Source organism: Pararge aegeria, chromosome 5 (genome assembly GCF_905163445.1).
Source record: "Pararge aegeria chromosome 5, ilParAegt1.1, whole genome shotgun sequence".
Taxonomy (NCBI): Eukaryota; Metazoa; Arthropoda; class Insecta; order Lepidoptera; family Nymphalidae; genus Pararge; species Pararge aegeria.
In genome coordinates, this window is record NC_053184.1 from 20,852,413 (window position 1) to 20,864,468 (window position 12,056).

A 12,056-nucleotide genomic window follows, 5' to 3' on the forward strand; every position below is an offset into this window, starting at 1 on the left:
GTAGGTACTGGCAACTGATGCTAGTAACAGAGCAGTAGCAATTCTAAGAGATTGATGGTAATGAAACATAGCTTTGCATTTTACTAGCTCCAAACTGCTCATCTCCATATAGATCGTGTAATTTGAGACCGGCAGTTGTACACTCATCGCTTAACACGGGTCGCCACTCGCCAACAACAAGCCAAGGTCGACAGCTGTTAAATAGTGGATTGATGAGATGAAATGAGATCACTTACAGGAACTTTATAGAATGCCTTTAGAACAATAACTCTTGGAGAGTATTAAGCACAGTCAATCGATGATAATTAATGATTTAGTTGTTCAGAAGTTTAGAAATTACGTGTCACCTTTGTAAGAGCTGCAGGCAGGAGAGAATGAAAAGCAAAACGTCATAGATAATATTATATTATTAAATTAAAAACTTGAATATTTTAACAACAACATAAGTTGAATGAAATAATGAAATCAAATTGGTAATGAAGTCCGAATCCTCCGACATATCCCGTAATGAGCCGCAAGCGTCGACAGCGGACTAAATGAATTTGTAATTTCATTTACAGCTCACAAACATCCAGCTCGACACAGCGGACACTATTACAATGCCATTCAGTATGACTTCTATTACAATTTGTTTCTAAACACAACTATGAGACTCCGTGGCTCATAAATGTTTCTATGGGGAAGCGTAACAAGCGTCGAAACCGATCAGGGGTATTGATTTACATAACTGCCATACTCCCTAACAGGTCAGCCCGCTACCATCTTAGACTGAATCATCGCTGCCACCGAGTGAGATTGCAGACAAGGACTAACTTATAGAGGAATACAAATAAACATGTGCGGCAAGCTTTGGGGACGCCCGATAGAAGTGTAAGCTAAATCAATGAACATACATATACAGTTAACATATAGCTCATGGGAAGCGTGCGGTGACGATGACGTGAGTTTCGTATTTTTGTTCACCCAAACAGTGTTCAAACGGACTAAAAAAGTTTCCACTTAAAAAAAATTTAAACACACAAAAAAACCGCCATACCTCTCCCAAGATCGTTCGCTTTTATCGTTGATCATCAGGTAAGTAAATCACAGCGTACTATATATACGTACATTATAACAGCCTCAAATTCCGCGCAATTGCTTACAGCGGGACCCGCAGAAGCTGAACACACCTAGCTAGAACAAATGAACGCGCGTCAGATTGTTGACATCTGAGCACGTCACACACAACTGTACGACATAAGTAACTGCTCGCATACAGATCGATCTTCGAGTGGGTTGGAGCTTCAGTAATAACTTTCCAGGCCATTAGGTTATTAGTTTATTGCCTACTTGTGGCTTGGATGTGGCAGAATAATAAATGATACCTGAATTTACATTCCTACTTTTATTAGAAAACAAAGTAAATTATGTATGCGTCAAGTCGTTTTATTCAAGGTTTTATCCGCCAAAATCGAGAATAAAATGGGTTCTATGACCGAGCTACACATTGTCCTTTCCACTTTGATTGCGCAAATGAAACCCAGTCAAAGCTTAAAGAGCTTTTTTATGTTGTAAATTTGCTAAACATAAAAAAACTTACTATAAGTCATGTATTCTGCTATCTGCTGAGTTTCTTGCCGGCTTCTTCTCGGTAGAATCTGCCTTCCGAACCGGTGGTAGAATCACTACAAACAGACAGACTTGACGTTTCAAAAGTGCTTATATTAGGCCTACTTGAAATAAATAAATTTTGAATTTTGAATTTTTGAATTTTGTATTCCTAGTAAAATTCTTGTATGAATTCAATGATGACATCGTGGTATAATATTAAGTTTCTGACTTAAAACTTATATTTGGAATGGTAACCCAGTATCCCATATTTAAACTCCATCAAACTTATGAATATGAGTGAATACAATTTTGCGTCCGACCTAATATTACTTTTATTTTCGCAATACGAATATTTTCTATTTAATTAGATTATCTCTGGTAACTTATATTATCTTCGATTTCTAGATTGACAACTTGTCCAAACAACAGGTCGAAAAGACCAATCCTGTACAGCTTCTTCTTAGGACACAAGTGTGCACAAGAACCAAGATGAGAACTACCAAAATATCGGCTAAGTTTAAATCAAGTTTCTTGAGCCCCCTTTAATATTTACTTTCACTTTAAAAGCGGAGCGGCGGCGTCTTAGTAATAGGACCCGTTTTATCCTTTGGGTACGGAACCCTAAAATTGCTAATAAACTGGCGTTTTGTTTCCTTGTATGATTCAATTAATCTATAGTCAAAAAAGTATCTTGATATCAAAAGTACGCAAAGCAGTGCAGGAACTAACGCGCCGGGTTACAAACAAAATAAACAAGTACGAAGCGAGTGCGCATCTTCACAGTTCAGACGCCTACTTCCTTTTGCTTTCGGCACTTCTGGAGCTATTTTAATCCTTACCGATGTCCCGATGGATCCCTGACTCCCGCCTGCTTACAATCATACTAAGGACTTTTTGTTTCAGGGCTTTTTGTCCTGCCGCCTTCCTGCACACGCCACAATATTTTAGTGTCGCATTACTTTTGTACTACGGTGTAACTTGCAGACACCCCTACTGGCGATAGAGACTCGAGCTGTATGTTAGGCCAGTAGAATGTGTATGTACGTGATTTTTTGTTAAAGATAATTACTGCTGTATGCAAGATAGAAGAAGCATGAAGCTGCACTGCAGTTACAAAAGTGCTAGGACACAAAATCATCCGACTTCTTGGACTATCTTTTCGACATTTAATTATAAATTCTAGTTTAATTAACTACAAAGCAGAATGATAATAGTGCTAATAGTGCGGATACCCAGTTAGTCCGACCGATATACGTTAAACAGCGGCCAAGGTGAGCAGACCTTTTCAAGCGAGCCCCAGTCGCGTCACACAAGAGGCAGTGGAGTTAGGAAAAGTTGTACCATATCTACAAGTGAGACCAATCTTCGTAACTCTATCATCACGGCTAGGCGAGCTGCTGTTATTTGTGATTCTTGTCTTCAATTGATTGACGCCATTTGAATGCTCTCCATCAATTATCTTGGTCTAAAATGAATACATTTAGGAAAACGTCCCGTTCGACGGCCCAGGACGGACCGCTGGATTGATGAAGCCTGCAAAGACAAATACGCTCTTCGAAAAGTTGCAATTTCTGGTGCCGGAAGCCAAGATTCTTTGATGACACTCCATTGTAGATTGCTAATTGTAGTAGTTAGTGGTCCATACGGAAGGCCGTCGAGAGTGGCCGCGACGCGCTGCTTGGTGAATGTTGTCGCTCCAAAGTAAAGTATCAAGCGACCGTCCTATTGCTAGTGTGGTCGTCCAGTCGCCGCTCGATGCACTTATTAACGAGGCACATCTATAATTGCGTCGTCAGCGCGACATTACGAGCACGTGTCGCGCTGAAACGCGCTATGTTATGATTTCAGATGAAATTGGAATCGCCATCCGCGCCCGTCAGCCCATACGTGCCTTTAATTTGTTTACGAGAGAGCGTGACAAGAAAGATAAAACGCTAAACAGTGACTCCGTGCTTTCATATGCAGGACTTTTTATAATTCGACGCGTATTTTTAATTTCGCTACTACTTTTTAATTTTCATGATTTTCCTTTATATTTATATAAGCAGTTGACGGCGACTTCGTCTCGTGTTCGTTTAAAAAACAGGTGTATTTTTTAAAAATAACTTTTTCAATAATATTATGTTAAGGTGTAGTACTTAAATTGTGTAAACTCGCGATAACTTTTAGAATAAATGTCCGATTGAAATAAATTAAAAAGTATTTTACTGCTGCATAAATAGCCTTTATGTTAAAACTATTATTTTGAATAAGAATTAATATAATACTATGCGATACTAATAATAATAATAATAAAATTTCTTATATCACAATTCCACATTAAAAAAAATTCCTTATAGTCTAACTGAGCCCCCCTTATAGCGCGTGTGCACACCTATCCCTAGACCATTGAGTTACTGAAGAGTGAAACATAAAACAGAAGCCGCATTTCCGAGAGAAATAAAAGCCTATTAAATATCTTATAACATCTCATCAGCACAGGGCTTCCCCGCGGAAGTTCAGCCTCACACTTGTGATCTTTAAGATTACAAACGATTACTGAGATCGAAAAACAGTAAACAGTATGTTGCAGTCTTCAAGTTGTTGACAGAGGTTGCATATGAGGCTCGCGGGTCGCACTGCTCATCATCAGTACGCACTCATTTCCTTGGGGCTGTCGAAGCTAAGTAAATATCGACCGGCGGGCGGAGGTCACGGCGCCTGCAGCCCGCGACGCCACGCGGCTACAAAAACTTTCATTAGGCCGATTCTAGCAAATAAAATGTAATAAAAGCAGGTTGCCGCCAGCCCTCGCCCGAGTGGTCCCCGCGCCCGCGGCCGCGCGCCGCTGAACGTACAGCTTCACTTACTGCCACTAAATAGGTCTGAAAGCCCGAAGCTCCAGCGGTCCCAATTAAAATTCGGTGGTTTAATTGTATCAAATTAAATCACCCTTTAGCTCGTTACTGAATGAGGGAAACGAACGCGTTACAGACACACAGGCTGATGACACGGATTTGTAACGATAAACGTTTCATTCGTTTTCCGCAGTATAGAAGTATTTCTTTATATGAGGGAAAGAAGAGCTTAGACAAATAAAGTTGGTTTAGCATTGTCGTTAGAGTCGCTGAATTTCTCAGGATGTTTTTTTCACTCTAAAGCATATGATGAATCGTAAACCCCACCCATTCCTTCCATTCTGGTCTATGAGAAACGAATAACCTGCCAATTATCTGATTCTTTTCAAATACTTACCGTCACCATTACTTATCAGGGTGTTCTCCGGCACATTATCATCATAATCTTTACTCTGTTTACGTCCCACGGCAGGACAAAATTCTAATCTCACAAGAGAGAGTTTTTGGAGCATACCGCTCCAATGGAAATTGTTGGACCTTTTACGATAACTGTCACATGAGCCTAGGATGCGTAGTATTTCCCAGAATACTGCGAGCAAACATACAAAATTACATACAAACTATCTTTCTCGCTAGGTAAAACTAAATAGATCATTACACAACTACCCATCAGTTTTAATAATGCAAAAAATGAAGCGTATATTACCAGTGCACATCTACGCTGCGATTTCTTCAAAAACATATTAGCTATTAAATTCACTAAGAAGTAAATATCGTTCTCTTGCGGTAAAATGCGTTGTCACTAAATATAAAAGCAGTGCAAAGTTATTTCATTCGTGTAATTCGGTTGTGAACGAACCCTTGCCATAACGAGCCACGTAACCCGTGCCAATATTTATACATTTACGCAACCGCTCAGTTCAACTTGTCGCAATTCATTCTTATTAAAACCATACTTATTCAGGTCAGAGCGCGATCAGCGCGACTCACGGCTACTTCCACGACTACGACGAAGCAAAAAACAGTGATCTATTTAATAGTCCATGAGTGTTTCATCCTCATCATTTATCATCATATCAACCCATTACCAGCCCATACAGTACACTGGTTTCCTCCCACAATGAGAAGGGAGTTAAGGCTATAATCCACCACGCTGATCCAGTGCGGATTGGTGGACTTGAGTGTATAAATTACATTAAATAAACATAAAGTTCAGCAATGTGCTGCAGCCACAAGTCACAAGTTAGAAATTTCAAGACACCATGCTCGCTAACTAAACATTTGTACAAATGTAGACCTGTAAAAACAATGCATGTTAGATAAAGATTGTTCTATAACAAAGAGTGTTAGCTCTAATGCGAATTGGTCTGAATCCCATTTCGTCTCGACCGTTGGGGCTGAAGCGCCCACTCAGCATCCGTCGGAAGCGACCGCGCACGCACTTTAGAAATCACGTTGCGCAACGTGTGTTGTGTGTACATTGGGGGCCCACATCTGTACTACTTACTTCACGTATCCACGCATGCAGCAATGTATGTGACTCGCAAATAATGACTTGTCCCAAAGACAAATATTACTGGCTCACGACTGCCCTATGACTTATTCGTGGCTACCGTTGGGTCAATGTGTGTAATATACCTACTGAGGTGCTATCAGAGCAAATGGAGCGGATCCTTCAATAGCCGGCGTGCGGGCGCGGGTGGTCAGGAGCGTGTCGGCTGACGGGTAGTTCTTGCTCTCCTAATTTTCTGACTTTTTTATTTTATTGCACCTTGTAACTTTAAGCTTCTGAAGCGAACAATTCGCGAACATGTGCCAAATGGTAGGTGTACTTAGCATTTGTTAGTCTACGTAAAACTCGCTGGACACTTAAAAAAATGTACCTTCGTCTATGTTTTGCAGTGTCCGCTTGAAATATTTTGCATTTTAAAAGTTAGAAGTACCAATAATGTCATAGTTTTTTTATTTATTTTTTAATTAATTATTTATAGTAGCGTATTTGTATGTTTATATGTTTGTATATATGTATGGAATATATTTTATATTTTTGTACATATCTTTAATATGTTATGTTTAGTATATACTATGTTTTATGTTTTTTTATGTTAATTTAGTTTTAAATCCTAATATTTAATTTTGTTTGTTGTACCACCTACTTATTTCTTATAACATTTTCTTGTATGCCTTTGGTTGCCTGGAAGAGATCGCTATTTAGCGATAAAGCCGCCAAATTGTACGTTCTGCCTTATTGTGCTGTTGTATTTGTATCTCTGTAAATTTTCTCTGTGGTGTACTATAAAAGTGTATTCATTCATTCATTCATTCATTCATTCATTCATTCATAGTTGCAATGTCAGGCTATCATAATAATGTAGCATCGCTAGACGATGCTACATTATAATTATATTAATTTTGCTCTGACGTCAGTGTTTCAGTGAAAACTCAATTATTTGCGACTATCCGAGTTTATGACAAAAGGATCCTGGCACGCATCAATTCGTAGACAGCCAGCCCTGCCTGCCAGCTCCCGGTGCCGTTTTGGGCTTGTGGGTGACTGAAACGCTGCATGCCCATTGCCCGCAGCATGTTCCTCAGTATGCTATTTTTCCAGCAGCCTTATCAGTGGCACGTAGGAGGTACTCATGAAGGGTCCGCTTCGGGAGACATTCGCAGACAAAGTCGCGGTCTTCGCGGTACGGTCACGGTCACGGGAACGCTTTGCTGACCTCATCGACTGAACACTGCGAGAAGCTCCATATTATTAAAGAAAAACCTAATAATTCGAAACTTTAAACAATTTGTTAAAACGAACTTATTACAGCGAGGTTACTATACAATTATTGAATTTCTTAATGACAATGTTACTTGGCAGCTCTGCTCTCATCTTCCGCAAACTAGAAGAATGATTGTAAAATATTGATGTGTTTCTTGCTTGCTTCTGCCTTGTCGTTTCAAAAGTGCTACTTGAAATTCATGAATTTTGAATTTTGTTTTTTTATAATGTGTGATCTCGCAATCTCGTATGAATAGGTACCTATCTTCGTAATGAAGTGAGAAGGCGCAGGGCGCGAGGCGGAGCTGCGGAGGCTGGTCGCGCAGTGACTCCGAGCCCGCGAACCAATTCTGCTTCAATATTTAATTTCATTACCCGCGCGGCCGAGCGCGTGTCTCCGCCCGGGGCAATGACCTCCAAACGAAGGAGGCAGTTCAAATATTATTCTAACTCACTAGCTGTTTCCCACAGCTTCATTCGCGCGGTTATGTATTCTTTACATTTTTCAGGTTGATTCAACTGAAACTGAACGCATTGTAGTTGAATTCGAATCAAGGATGTGTCCGCCTCATCGACACACGCGGTTTTTACTATATTATGATTTCTTGAAGAGTTCCTCATTCAGGATTGGATTACGTAGAGATACCCTCAGCTCAGCTCTATCCATCGCATACTAATACGTATACATATCATACAAATACAATATCATATACTGATACAAGTCAGTCTCACTTAATATTGTTGTCCCGAGAACCTGTCTAATTTTTTAGGTCGTAAAACTATTAAATAAAATCCACAACGAAAACTATTTTAAATTTCTTAGTAAAATTACGTACAAATAGTTTGAGCGGTACGCCACCATAATGATAATACACACAGACAGCCACTCTTTAGCATGCGTAACGTTGTTATGATGGATAACATATTATTGAGGAAATTAAATATGTGTATAAAAGTGGGTGCGTTATTTGATATTTGCTTTGGGCTCGGTAATCATTCAGTACACTAAACCTACTTGGCTTATGGCCGGCAGATAGCGAGGCGATGTGCTCGTCGCTGCACAGTGGCCGTCTAACGACTTTAATATCTAAGCCAATAGTAAATGCTTATAATAAAGAAAACGCGGTATCAAGTGATAACGACGGTAGGTACCTAACAGTGCTGGTGTTCCCGAATCCTATATAATATGATAATGTGCGGCGTTTGTGTTTGTCCGTCACTTAACTATTGCTCCCGACTCGAGTAATCATGTTACGTTAGTTCCAGGATGATCATAGTCTGAGAAGAAAATCTTAATCCAAAAGTTTATCTGCTTTCGGAACCGGAAATGTATAATTTATCAGAGATAATTTTCCTTAGCCGGATAAAACGAATGTCAAGTCGCAATTTTTTATCAACGACTTGTTTATCGAGAAGTGGCGTGAGATTCCAGATTCAATTTATTCAAATTTATATATATTTTCAGCGCCACCTATACTTACATATTTAGATACGAAATTCGATTGCGAAATTCACTTATTTAGATATTACTAAAAAGGACATTTTCTTAAAAGCTTATTTAAAATTAACGTTATCTTTTTTTCATAAGTTTAAGACTTTTATTAAAAAAGTAAAATAAACTCACACTGTAGCGAAGCGTGAGTTATGATCTATTAGAATTGAACGCTGCAGAAAGCCAAGTAGCTGCGGACTGTGCATTTACGGCTTCAGTCCTCTCATCTTCGACGGACCGCGAGTCCTCGAACCTGTCAGCGGTCGGTCGTGTCCTTACGAACGCTACTTCATTCGTAGCATACAAGGCCCCTGTCGTCGGTGGACCTCCTGTTTCAACATAAGACCCGTCCAGTGGCGCGGGCTCTTGAGCGCCACCGGGCCGCGTGACTAGTCGTGCTCTGCGGATGTTTGCATCACTCGAGCCCGAACTACACTGCGGCCTAATCGCCACGGTGATGCTCGCAGTTTTACAAGCATGTCTAAGCAAATAGGTGAAATATAAATATTTGAATTAATAGTTTGGGTAAGAGTCATATCGCTTGCAACGAGTAACTAATAACTCGTTGACAGCGCGGTAGGGCCAATAAGCTGGACTTTTTAAACATTTTGAGCAATTAAAATAATAACTTTGTCCATACCAGCACCAGCCATTTGAATGTGGTTGATTTAGAAGATCTATAAATAAATAATTCCAAAAGTCTGTTGTTTGGTAAGGTTTTTTTAATGAGTATTAGCCATACTAAATATAACAGCACGTAGCACTCCAACTAAGTGCAAAACTTATAAAATAAAATCAACATCAAAATAAATTTGTTTCAAGTAGGTAGGCCTAATATTCAAACTATGGATCGAATAAAATAAATATACAAAAGGTGTCCTTGTCCACTTTTCCAGTAACAAAGGATTTTCTTGGAAAGGATAACGCGCGTAGGTGCTATACGCTGCTGCCTGCCCGAAGGCGTTATCGCTGAGTCGGTGACAGGCGATGCTGATGACTAATGCTGGACTTCAAACATTGCATCGGTCACAAATATAATATCGTTAACTCAATCAACTTCTCTATAAGGTAACGATTTAAACAGAGGCTCTTAAACCGACTTTCAAAAGAAGGAGGTCACTTTAGTCGCTTTATTCTGATACGACGCAATGCCACATGGGCTATGTCTGTAAAGTCTTATCTAACGTAAAATATAAACATTGGTATGTTTCGTTTCCATAAGTACAAGACACAGTAGCTGCGCGTTGTTTCATAGGTCAATAATTTAATTCCATCGATGGAGTAGGTAACATTGGTCCATGTTGAATCTGTGCGTATCGTTTGTGGTTACTCCCGTGAAAGCAGCCTTTGATCTAACTTGACCGCTCCTGGTATCTTGTTTTATTTCTCCGAGAATCTTCACGAATTCAACTTAACCTGGCATAGTAATCTTCAAGTCCTTACGTGTTAACAATTTTATACTCCCCAAAGATTCATCTTGCAGTAAAGAAGCGAATGCCACTGGATCCGCGCGCTTCGCAGATTGCGGATGCTGAGAGGCGTGGGAACGCCGCGAGGGCGAGACGGTTTTCGGTTCTCGCAACTCGTCTGCCATCTGCCAGAGCTGTTTGCACATTCGCCAACCTGTCCGTATGTACCTGGGCTGGACAGATGTGCCGAAAAGCTGGCTGTCGACAGGGACCGATATGTACTTTACTTTACTCTAAGTCAATATGCTCTTGAGATTTCAACTCTTCAAAACCAGAGGTAATATTTTAGTCACATTTTTTTTTTCGATGTAATTCTGTATCCTCTACACTTAAAGCATAAATGTGCGTATAGTCTATTCTTGACTGTGCTTCTTGGCTTTCAAGTTAAAAGAATCGAGGCCCAGGCTTATAATTAATAATATTAAATAATTTAAATCGCGTTCCAATACGTGACTTTATGAAGGTAAGTACAGCTGCCCCAATGTCCATACAACTTGCTGTATCATATTAGCTGCTGCCCGCGTTCTTCTTCCGCGATTATTACGGTTTTTTTTTAATTTCGTGGGAATGATTGGTTGTATAGTTAGGGTGTGAAGGAAGGACAAACAACCAAGCACACTTTTGCGTTTATAGGAATAGTTTGGATAGTAAGCATCGACGACAGAGTTGTGCCGAATAGCAAAAGAAATAACAGCTTGGTGTCGCCAAATCCAAAAAAGTCAACGACATGTTTATTTACATGGAAATAGAGGTTGGTGCATCTGTAGTTGCCGTGTAGCCCGCGCGCCCCGCTCCGGCGAACAGCTGACCCGCGCAAACGTGTTACAACCTGCGAGGCATTTGTTTTCTCTCAGCCTTCGCAGAACAAAGGGTACAACATTTTTTAATCGAACACTAGGCATCAAATAACTTTTGATAATATATAATATCGTTCAAAATTATAATTGTCGAGGTTGTCGAGTGTCTTGAGTCGCCCTCGGTAATAAAAGGGGAAATTTTGAATATCTTAATACCGGAGACGCCGAGGAAGGGTTGGTGAGAGCCATAAATTAACAGGGCTATCTTCCCCTCCGCTCAGCGACGTGATAAAGGTTTGGCAAAAATTGTAAATGCCGCAGGTCACGCGAATCTTACTAACTGGCCACCTCTTTCGCACCTTACACTACAGTACAAAAATTTATTAATGCAAAATAAAGTTGTACTTATATACTTCTATACTAAATTTACAGTTGCGAAACCTTTACTGCATAGAATCTGGAGTCAGCAGAAGTGAAGCAGTGCATCGATGCCACACCACCCTGCACTGATTGAAGATTATTTTTGAACAGACTAAAGAACCATTATCAACGAATATTTGTTATTGTCTCTATATATAGGGACTTTGGTTCGACTGTTTCCTTCCGAAACTTCATATTATGCTATCAGCGGAGTCGCTGACTTGGGATGATAGCGTTCGATGCGTAGAATGTTTAGTGAAGTCATAACAAATAGAATATGCAAGATATTAAAGTTCCTATTAATCATCTTTACCTGGTACCTTTAATTTGGTCATCTCTATATTACGAAGGAACGGTAAACACCAACCACAATCTGATAAAAACTGATCCGCTGAACTAACAGTTTCCTGATTTGTGCTGTCGCTATTCCCAAAATACAAAACATACAGTTGACCTGTTAGCATTACTACGCGTTAAACGCAGACTGAGAAAGACGACATCGAGGGAGCAGGCTGGTATTTTCGAATTTTGCGTAACACTATGATATTCGTTTGTGCGTCTTTTTACATACAATAATTAAAATTGAGTATTTGGAGTGGTTGAAAATTGTGTCTATAGAACATAGCGAGAAATTGATGAACTATTAATAGAGTAAGTGCCTAGTTAATGTTATCCGCT